The sequence below is a fragment of the Suricata suricatta genome, chromosome 1 (assembly GCF_006229205.1).
Source record: "Suricata suricatta isolate VVHF042 chromosome 1, meerkat_22Aug2017_6uvM2_HiC, whole genome shotgun sequence".
Taxonomy (NCBI): Eukaryota; Metazoa; Chordata; class Mammalia; order Carnivora; family Herpestidae; genus Suricata; species Suricata suricatta.
Genome location: NC_043700.1, coordinates 158,012,507 through 158,023,943, shown reverse-complemented (window position 1 = coordinate 158,023,943; position 11,437 = coordinate 158,012,507). Strand labels below are relative to the sequence as shown.

At 33.9% G+C, this 11,437-nt stretch overlaps 1 long non-coding RNA gene across 1 annotated transcript in view; it reads right to left on the bottom strand.

The window, feature by feature from the left end:
- The window catches only part of LOC115285617, a 56,197-nt gene that overhangs the window by 13,090 nt on the left and 31,670 nt on the right, over positions 1–11,437 (bottom strand). Inside the window, exons 2-3 of the long non-coding RNA XR_003905608.1 lie at positions 7,330–7,449; positions 5,652–5,790 (exon numbers count right to left, since the gene is read on the bottom strand). This is a non-coding gene — a long non-coding RNA (uncharacterized LOC115285617). The remainder of the gene's footprint in view (positions 1–5,651; positions 5,791–7,329; positions 7,450–11,437) is intronic.

Below are 11,437 nucleotides of genomic sequence, written 5' to 3'. Positions count from 1 at the left end.
CCAAGGGATACAGAAGTGCTGATGCATAGGGGCACATGTACCTCAATGTTCATAGCAGCACTGTCAACAATAGCCAAAACATGGAAAGAGCCTAAATGTCCATTACCTGATGAGTGGATCAAGAAGATATGGTGTGTATATACAATGGAATCCTACATGGCAATGAGAAAGAATGAAATCTGGCCATTTGTAGGAAAGTGGATGGACCTCGAGGGTGTCATGCTAAGAGAAATAAGTCAGGCGGAGAAGGACAGATACCATATGTTATCACTCATAGGTCTAACAGGAGAACAGGAGAAATCTAATGGAGGACCATGGAGAGGGGAAGGGGGAAAGAGAGTTTAGAAGGGAGAAGGATGCTATACCTGAGGGACTATTGAATACTGAAAATGAACCTAGGGTTGAAGGGGGAGGGGGAGGGGGAAAAGTGGTGGTGGTGATGGAGGAGGGCCCCTGTGGGGAAGAGCACTGGGTGTTACATGGAAACCAATTTGAAGATAAACTATTTAAAAAAAAAGATATATCCAAAGGATATACACATCTTAAAAGTGTTTCTATATATATTCTTAAAATCTTCATAATATTTTTATATTACTATACAGTGTTTTTTAGTAGAGGAAGATTATAATCTGTAAAGATGGATGTTCCCTGGCAAGCGTCTTTTTTCTTCCATTCTTTGAGTTACCATTATTGTTTAGCCACAGTACTCACTTGCTGTATTGCTCATTTTCTCTTCATGTTGCCCACTTATACTACAGAAAATGAGTTAACTTTCTCTTTCTAATGCCCCAGAATATTGACTCTATTGATTGGTATACTTTCTGTGAATACAATAATACCTTCAGTGACTACAAGTACTGTGCCAGTGGCTATCACTCTTCCTTCTTGTTACACATGGCTCTTGAGAGCTAATTAGAAGAATATCCTCAATCAATCCAGATTTATGTGGCAACATGATATTAGGCATTTAACACCAAGATGTTAAGCAGTAGAAAGTATCTAGTATTGGGTAGAGATAACAAATAAGGATGATGCATTCCCAGAATTGAGATGTTTTAGTTCTTTCCAGTAAACTAGCCTATGTATCATAGGATTTTATGTAAGTTTTGTTGTTGTTGTTTGCCTTATAATTTTTGCAAAGCCCCATTTGGGGTTGCAGTTGATCTTAGTATTAGCTTTGATAAGACAATCTAATGAAATATATCTGGATTGAGTCCATGGATAAGTCCATGGAATGCTCCAGAGTAGTAGAGAAGCCATACATGCCAGGCATTGTGAGGTCAAGTAATTAAAATGTAAGAATATTAAAGGAAAACTTAAAAAGTGAAAGATTTATGTGATCTGAAGAGAAACCAGAGTATGCCAAAAGAAAAGTTAAGAACTCTAAACTGGAAATGTTGATACATAATACAGTGATTGACTACCATGTGGAGTCTCATTTTTTTATTTGCTGGATTATTGAGTAGTTTATCAGGACAAATCAACACATCAAAAAATTAATATTATTCAAAATTAATTCCTATTCAGGAATTTCTATTCCTATTAAAAATAGTATTATTTCTAAAAAAGATTACTCTTACAGGTATTGTGAGTGAGAGTATCCTATTCCTAATAAGTTTCCAAGTTTTTGGAATCCCCCACACCAGCACTGGATTCACAGTGGTGTGAGGGAGGCAAGAAACAAAAATTAAAATTCATTTGTAAATAAGAAGAATGGAAGACACTCAAAATTCACTGGTCCATAGCAATCCTGAATTCTTATAGAGTAGTCATTATCTTCAAAGTCATTCTACGTCATGTAAACTTAGTGTCCCAGAGATTATTTCAAGTCAGTATTGATAACTTTGCTTTGGTTTATGATTTCCTTGGTAGGGAGATTCTCAAAAACTTAATAAAATTCTTCTTATTATTATTAGTTTCAAAGTTTTTTCATGTACCATTAACTATATTTAATGTTCTGTCCTAGACATAGTTCTCCAATTTGAATCAAAATGTCAGCTGTTTTATTGAATATGTACAGGAAAAATAGAATTGTGTCAGCAAGATGGCTGAATAAGATGTCCCTCCATGGGAGAAATGGGCAGAGGTGATCACAGCATACAGACTCCCAGTTATTAGGTAGTTAACAATACTCTATTGTATATTTGGAAGTCGCTAATAGCATGCATTTCTCAAAATTCTCATCTCACACACATAAGATAACCATGCACAATGATAGATGATGTGTTAACCACATTAGAAGAATGGAAGACACTCAAAATTCACTGGTCCAAAGTGAATTTTGGTCCAAATAAAGTGTTAACCAACTTTATTGTGATAATCATTACATATTATATGCTTTATGACATCACCACATTGTACTCTTAAACTCACACAATGTTGCATGTCAATTATAACTATCTCAAATAAGCTGAGAAAAAAAGTAGAACAACCCAGTAGTTGACTGCTCTCTATTAAACCTTCACTGAATGATTTCTCTTAAATATATATTTATATAGTTTATATACATGCATATAAAATATATATGTGTGTATACGGCAGATAAAACCTGTTAAACCATGTTTTCATTTACCCATTATTAATTTCTATTAATGTGGATAATTGCTGCTGTTCCACACTTTATTTTGTTTGCATAGAGGCAAAAAAAGCAATTTAAAATGTGAGAAATGTTGCAAAAAGCGTAAGACTGATCTTTCTCCCAATGATGGCATATAATGAGAGAAAAATATACACATATCGAGTTTAAATTTACCCAAGGACATAATGTAAAGCAACACAAGTCATTTAGTAAATACAAATAACTATATACATTACTACATTTGTGTATAATATAATAAATAATGTGCAAAATTATTTAAGTTGACAGGTAGTGACTTTTAGTGGATACAAACAGATGGAAACTATCACTTACCACTTTTGTATCCCTGTGCATTTGTTTCAACACTTTGTGTCTCATTCCATCTTTGAAAATTGCCCATCACCCATTTTACAGGAGTATCAAAAAAAAGTTTTAATCGCTGCTTTTCATGCTCAGCTTTGCTTTGAAGTAAAAACATCCTCTAGATGTATGTAAATGTTCATAAATTGATATTCTCAGGACATCCCTTGTAAGGGATTCCTGACCCTTATGGAAACAAAATACCAGATTTAAATTTATGTTGAGAAATGCTACAGCAAAGGTGTCTTTTATAAAAAGGAAAACTGCTGTTACAAGGCTTTTCATTAGGCGAGACGGCTCTTATAGATTGCCAGTGCTCCCCAGACTCTCTAAATCCCGAGATATTCTGCTCACTTCCTGAATTTCTAGCTTGTAAGGGATCGATGTATTTTGTTTGTGTTTAGAACACCTAAAACAAAATTAAGTTTTTTGAAGCATATCTTTTCGAGGTAAAGGGGGAATGACCTTTTTAAAAAGGTGAATCTATTTATGGTGTATAAGATGGGACCTTATAATTGTGGGAATTCAAATGTCACATTCCATTAGGGAGTATGAGATGACTTGACAAATGTAAACATTGTGAAATGATTTTCATAATCAACACATTCATTACCTCCATTGTTTGTTTGGGTGAGAATGTTTAAGGTCAACTTTCTTAGCAATTTCAAGGATACAATGCAATATTATTAACTATAGTCATGACAGTATATATTAGATCCTCATAATTCATCTTAGAACTGAAAATCTGTATCCTTTGATCAGTTTCCCCATTTCCACAGCCCACGACAATCACCATTTTACTGTTTCTATGATGTTCTTCTTCTTCTTTTTGAATAAGTCTACATATGAGTGATATCATATAGTATTTGTTTTTCTCTTTTTTCACATAGCATTATATTCTCCAGGTTCATCTATGAATTCCTTCTCTGTCATGGCTGAATAATATTCTGTTATGTATGTATGTACGCCATAATTTTAAAAACCTATAATTTGTTAACGGGCATTTAGGTTGTTTCTTAAATAACCTAACACTGCAATAAACATAGTAGTTCAGGCATCCTTTGGAAATCATGATTGCATTAACTTTTCGTATATTCCCAGAAGTAAGATTTCTGGATCATATGATAGTTCTGTTTTTAACTTTTTGTTTTCATACTGTTTTTCATTATGGCTGTACCAACTCACATTCCTACCAAACAGGGACAAGCGTTTCCTCTTCTCCACAGCCTTGCCTTCACTTGTTTCTTGTGGTTTTGATTTTAGCCATTCTAATTGGTGTGAGGTGATGTCGCACTGTGGTTTTAATTAGCATTTCCCTGATGATTAGTGGTGTTAAGAAGCTTTTCATAAACCCGTTGGCCATTTGTTTTATTTGGAAAAAAATGGCTATTCAGATATTCAGATCCATTGTCTATTTGTAGTTGAGTTATTTGTGGGATTTGTTTGTTTTTTGCTACTAAGTCATAAGAATTCCTTATATATTTTGTATGTTAATCTCTTATTGGTTATATGGTTTGCAAATATTTTCTCCTATCCTGTAGGTTGCCTTTTTATTTTGTTGACTATTTATTTTGCTGTGCAGAAACTTTTCATTTGATGTAGTCCTATTTGTTAATTTTCCTTTTGTTGCAGGTGCTTTGGTGTCATATCCAAAAATCATTGCCAAGAATAAAATAAAGCACTTTTCCCCTGTGTTTTCTTCCAGGTCATTTACAGTTTCAGATTTTAGGTTCTTTTTTTGGTTTGAATCAGGCAGGTCTGGGTTTTATATGCTGGTACAGTGTTGAGTATCTCTGTGAATATGAGCAGATGTATAAAATTCTTTATTTCTTGGTTATAAACTTCTTGCTTATCAGGTTACTCATTTGGTCTAAGTAAAAGTGCTAATAGAGGTGAAATATTTTGTATAAGAAGCCCTCCAAAATGTTGTTAATATACTTTTCATGGTAAGTTTTCAAAATGTTCATAGTATTATTATCATTTTTATCTAAATGCATATAATCAGCTACATTCTTTGGCATAGTTTATTGTCACAGTCACAACCTTATTTTTAAGATTAGCATAATTTTAATCAGTTTTATTGGGCTATAATTTATATACAGTAAATACATCCATTTTAAGTTTCATTTTCCTGAGTTTTGGGAAATGTATGTACCCATGGAATTGCCACTGGAATTAAAGTGTAAACATTTCCACAATACCAAGAACCCCTCCCAATCACCCACCCAGCCAGAGAAAACTTTTGATTTGCTATCTTAAGAAATTAATTTTGGCTTCAGAAATGAGAATCATACATTATATCTTCTGTTGTGACTAAGCTACTATCTTTCAGCATAATGTATATGAAGGTAGCTATAGTTCATTCCTTCTCATTGCTGAATAGTATTCTGTTATTTGAAAACATTATGGATTTTAAGCTAACTAATTAATTATGTGTTATTTTTATAGCTTATTTATTTTTTGATAGAAAGAGAGGGGAGAGGGGTAGAGAGACAAGGGACAGAGGATCTGAAGCAGGCTCTGTTCAGACAGCGGAAAGCCCAGTGTGGGGCTTGAACCCATTAACCCTGAGATCATGACCTTAGCAGAAGCTGGCTGCTACCAACCAAGCCACCCAAGGCAACTCAAATTAATTAATTTCTTTAAATTCAAGGTACTTAACATACAGTGTAGTGTTGTTTTCAGGAGTAGAACCCAGTGATTCATCACTCACATTGCAGTGCTCATCCCAACAAGTCCCATCACCCCTTTAGCCCATCTCTCCACCAACTTCCTCTCCAGCGACTCCCGGTTTGTTGTGGGTATTTAAGAGTCTCTTAGGAAAATACCATGATTTTTAAAACTCTTTTCACCTGTTGATATAAATTTAGGTTGTTTTCAGTTTGGGCTATTGGAAGTTAAGCTGCTATCAACACTTGCATAAATATCACTGTGTGAAACATATTTTCATTTCTCGTGAGAAAAATACTGAGAACTGGTATTGATATACGATTTTTCAAAATCGTTACGCCATTTTATATTTTTACTCATAATGTAAGAGAGTTCCAGTTGTTTATGTACTTCCAACCTATGATATAGTTAGCTATTTTCATATTAGACATCCTGATGGGTTTCTAACAGCATTTCATTTGGGGTCTAATTTATATTTCTGTGAAAATGAATGATGCTAATAATCTTTTCACACACTTATTAGTTATTTGTGTATCATGTTTCATAAGGTCACTGTTTATTTTGCTTATTTTTATTGGCATTTTTAGGGGGCTTGTTATTGCATTGTAAGAGTGTATCTTTTAAAGCTTTCACTGTAATTAAGATGTAGTTTGCTCTGCAAATACAGAACTCAAAACTGCTGGTTGTCTGATATAACAATGGATTGACTATAACACAAACATGTTAAGTGTTATTATAAATACATTTTAAATTCAGACTAGATTTTAGGTAGACTTGATATCAGAGTTGATCTGGTAGTCATTCTAATCACCTTGTGCATTAGCCATTTCTGACCATGAATAAATTCCATAGATTCAGCCACATTTTGAATTAACTGATTTGTCAAACAAAGCATCATTAAAAATGTAAATGGGGCCTCTTAAAGTCTTTTGCCAGTCATTAGTTTTTTGGATTTGAAAGTACAGTACATTTGCCATGCAGGTGCTGAAGTATCACAGTCTAAAAATATGAGTATTCAAGCACTGGGAGCTATTTGTTTTCAATAAGATATAAATATTGCACAGCACATTTTCATTTGTTTTTCATATTTCTATAATATGAAGCATATAATTATACAATATTTGAGTAAGTTATCAGAGGTTAATACTTATTTCTTTTTCTTTTTAGAAAATGGATTATAGTCTCTAATCCCAGTGGATGTTAGACCTTATTTATTCTTGACAAGCTTTTTGCTTAGAGCTCCCTAAGGTATGTTAAACACCAAAGGCAATACCAGTTCTTAATTATATTTCTACCATTGAGGTATTTTAATTTATTGCTTTAGAATTCCACCTGGTTAAAATTCTGTAAATCAGTTTCTCTAGAAACTGGTAATTTGAAACTGTCATTTTCCCCCTTAAGATGGCAAGCAATTTCTATGCTATTCAAGCAAATCAAAAGTCAACAAGAATTATATTTTACCTGACCATTAAAATCGACTTGTTTGACAGTTGAGGAAATATACATTTTCATTTTTTTTCCAACAAACATATAGGGAGCATCATTATATATCAGATACTATTGTTAGTATTGTGGATACAAAGACATCAACTCAGATCAACTTTTGCCTAAAATGGCTCACTATCTACTGGAGAAAAAAACACAATTTTCTATAGGCTATTATATCTTTTAAGTAGTCTATGTATACTATAGTAAATGATTTTGAGAATTAGTATACTTACATGGACTTATGTGGACCTTGATAATAGATTTTTCCAGAGGAGTAGCTTACTGAACTTATCCTGGGTATCCTACACTTGATAGCACTAATCAGGTAAGACTTTCCAAGTTCATAAATGTTTCTAATACAGAAAATGGGGAGGAAAGATATATTTAAGTTGGAATTTTACATACTCTGCAAACAAAATTAGTTGAAAATGCTTTACCCAATAATAAAGATGAAATTTTTTCTTTATAGTCTAGTATAAATGCATTTAGCAACTGTTAGAGCGATAATAGGTTTTTATATGAATCACTCAACCTTCATATTTAAGTAACTTGTATAAACACTTAGTATAGTTGAAAGGATAAAAATAAGTTGTTCTTTACTAGGTTCTGAGAACATTCGTTATTATAATATTTACTTATTTATAACATGATAGATTGATGTGTGATGGTGCTTTCTAATTTTAGAGGTTTTATTGTCAAGTCTCTGCTTATGCACCAGCCTAGAAATTCTTCTTCAATACAGAAGTCATTTTCTAATCGTGAATTCCCTCATGTACAATTTCATTATATGCAATTTGATTTCTGTATATATTTTGAGAAAGGTAAATAATTTGTATTCCAATATATTTGAATCAGAAATTGTCGCTGTTGTATATATATTTTAACTCTTATTATTGTAATAAGGCCAGAAGTGGATACATTTAAAAAGTTAAAGATGAAGCCAAAAAGTATGAACAATAAAAACAGGAGTTAAATTGTGTTGAAAGATGTGCCATTGTTGCTGAGTAGAGGAAAGACAACTTAGAGAAAATAATCCTGAACCTTGGGCTTGCATTATTGCGTCCTGTCAGCAAAGGCAAATGGAGTGTGCTTAAAATGAACTAGTTGGTCTGTGCTGAGATTAAACATTTCTGTGGATGCAGTTAAATTCTCTGTCTAAACTGTTGAACACTGACAATTGCTTAATCATATTTGCTGAGTAGTTTAAATAAATGATTGTCGATATTTTCTTATAGTTCTTGCATCTGAATTTTCTGTAGACCAGAAGTTAGATCAGGTACTAAACATTTTGGAGCACAGAAAGGTTGTCACTGCTGTAGATAATTGCATTGGATGATTTTTATGTGGATGTGATGTTGAGTGCTATAGATGCCTAGGGATGTACATGGTATTTCTTTGAGTGAAGACAGGAGTTTCTTAGGGGCTAAGCCTCTTCCCATTCAACTATTGATACTGACAATAGATTGTATTCTTTGGAATGACGGCTCCTTTGTCCCTGATGCTCATGCTGGTTTGTCTGGTGTCAGCCCCATGAATCAGAGCCCTAACAATCTATTATCTGGCCATGTTCCACTTAATAGTTTCTCCCCAACTCTCTCTCCCTCCTCCGCTCCCCCTGGTTCTCCATTAGGTCTCTCTTGTTTTCCTGCTAGACCTAGGAATGCAAACCTATGGTTTCTGTCCTTCTCTGCCTGGCTTACTTCACTCACCATGACACCCTCAAGGTCCATCCACTTGGGGAGAGAGAGGGATGCAAAACTTGAGAGACTATTGAATGCTGAGAATGAACTGAGGGTTGAAGGGGAAGGGAGAGGGGGGAAAAGAGGTGGTGGTGATGGTGGAGGGCACTTAAGAGGAAGAGCACTGGGTGTTGTATGGAAACCAATTTGACAATAAAATATTATGGAAAAAAATAAATAAAAATATTAAATAACTATAAAGTGAAAAAAATCATAAAAAATAGTTTCTCCTCTTTCTAATTGGTTGAATTTTATTTTACAATAGGTACAACAAACCAAACCAAACCAACAACAACAAAACCTTTGTTTGTTGTGCATTCTCATCAACATTAACTTTATAATTAACTTCATGCTTTGTGTTCATTTAGTTTCATAGCCTATTTGGAACTCTAAAGAACTCCTCGTGCTCAAATAATTAGACCTTATAAAGTCCCTTCAAACTTCTATTTTTCTGTATGAGTTTCAAAAATCTACTCTGAAACAGTAAGATTAAAAATGGGGTTTTATTTGCCTTATTTATTTATTCATTTATCTACCATCAACATTAACTGAGTGCTTACCATGATCTAGGCATTGTTTTTGGTGCTGGAGATAGAGGAATAAACTAGACAAAGAAAGCATTGGCTCTATTGAAACCTCTTCATGGGGTTAGATGGAGGCAAACAAACAAAAAGTGTACAAGAAAAATATGAAAGAGTAATAAGTGTGATACAGAGAAGTAAAATAGGATAGTATTATAGTGTGTCTTAATAACCAGGCCTGGCCACCCTCAGAAAGTAAACTGTGTGCTGAAATTTGAAGGAGTTTTATATCATTAATCAACACAAGGACATCAACTATATTTTATTCTAAATGAAGGAAATGAGTGGAAACGAAGGATAAAAGAAAGACAAGATATACTCTAATATTTCAACAATATTCCTCTTATTTATTGTGTTCTAATAGTATTGGTGGTGTTCTTTCTAAAATTTTTTTAAATGTTTTTATTTTTGAGAGACAGAGACAGACAGTGCGAGCAGGGGAGGGTCAGAGAGAGAGAGAGGGAGACACAAAATCTGAAGCAGGCTCCAGGCTCTGAGCTGTCAGCACAGAGCCTGATGTGGGGCTCGAACCCATGAACCGTGAGATCACGACCTGAGCCTAAGCCAGGCTCAACTGACTGAGCCACCCAGGCACCCCGGTGGTGTTCTTTTATAATCCAGAGTTTAGAGGTTTATTTGAGTTGGAGTAGGGTTTAATCGTATGAAATTTTGTCAAATCCTGAATGGTCTTTGAAATGTAATTTGAGAAACTGCCTGTTCTAACCTATTGAGACAGGATAGACTCCCATCTAAAATTTGGTTTAGATGTCAATACTGATGATGCTACAGGTACACCAAAAAGAAATAAACACTGCCCTTGTCCATTTCTTGGTATATGGTTCTATTCTCTGGACATGGATCTTATATATTTTTTCTTTCCATACAACCACACTCTACTTCTCATTTATGTTTATGACCTAGAATGCAGTACTCTATTTTTAAGATTGAATGGATGTTACAGTTATTTTGACTAAATCTCTTATATGTTTAGAAACTGAAGAAAATAGGTATATCAAAAACATGTGGACTAAGGCAAAATTCTGAAGTTATATGCCATGCTTATCCATCCTTTTCTTATTTTTAGCATTTTATTTCTGCTCTCCAGCAATAGTCCATTTTGGAATTTGTATGATATCTTGTATGTTAGCATCTGGCTTAACCATTTCCTCCCAATTCTACCTTTCTTACAAGCACTTTGTTTTCTATAATTGCAGTAGATGTTTCACTTCATTATAATCCTCACTTACTACTGCTATCTATAATAATATAAAGTCTCACGAATTTTCCCAGGAAATAAGTAGAAGCTAAATTTTACTGCCCTGAATTTTTATTTGGAGAAACAGAGGTATCATATTGGAAATTTTTCAACAACAGAAACAGTTCCAGGGTACTGCACGTAGTTTATGTTCAATTGCATTTGTTGAATTGGCGTGTAAATGAATCAATCAAATTTCCACCAGGCCAAACCAAATTTTATTTATTAAAAATATTGTCATTGTCAAGACTCCTGGGTGGATCAGTTGGGTAAGCATCTGACTTCGGCCCAGGTCATGATCTTGTGGTTCATGAGTTTGAGCCCCACGTCAGGATCTGTGCTGACAGCTCAGAGCCTGGAACCTGTTTCAGATTCTGTGTCTCCCTCTTTGTCTGCCCCTCCACTGCTCATACTCTGTATCTCTCTTTCAAAATTAAATAGATGTTAAAAAATAAAAAATATATCTATTTGCATTGTCAATGAAGCTGAAGGATATTTCAGAATTCAAAGCACAGCCATGTATTAATTCTATGTGGTATATCATCAAGATAGAGCTCAAAAATTTTAGGTTATTTCTAATATTCAAACAATATTGCCAGGCATGATAATAGAGCCTCCATCTTGAAGCTGTGTATGTATTATGATACATGATAATAGTATCATAACCTATGACCCCTTTGTAAGGGAAATTATTTTTCTAAGTATTTTAAATATACATTTTCAAATTAACAGGCTATTAAAATATCCCTGTGAGGGTTGTCTTATT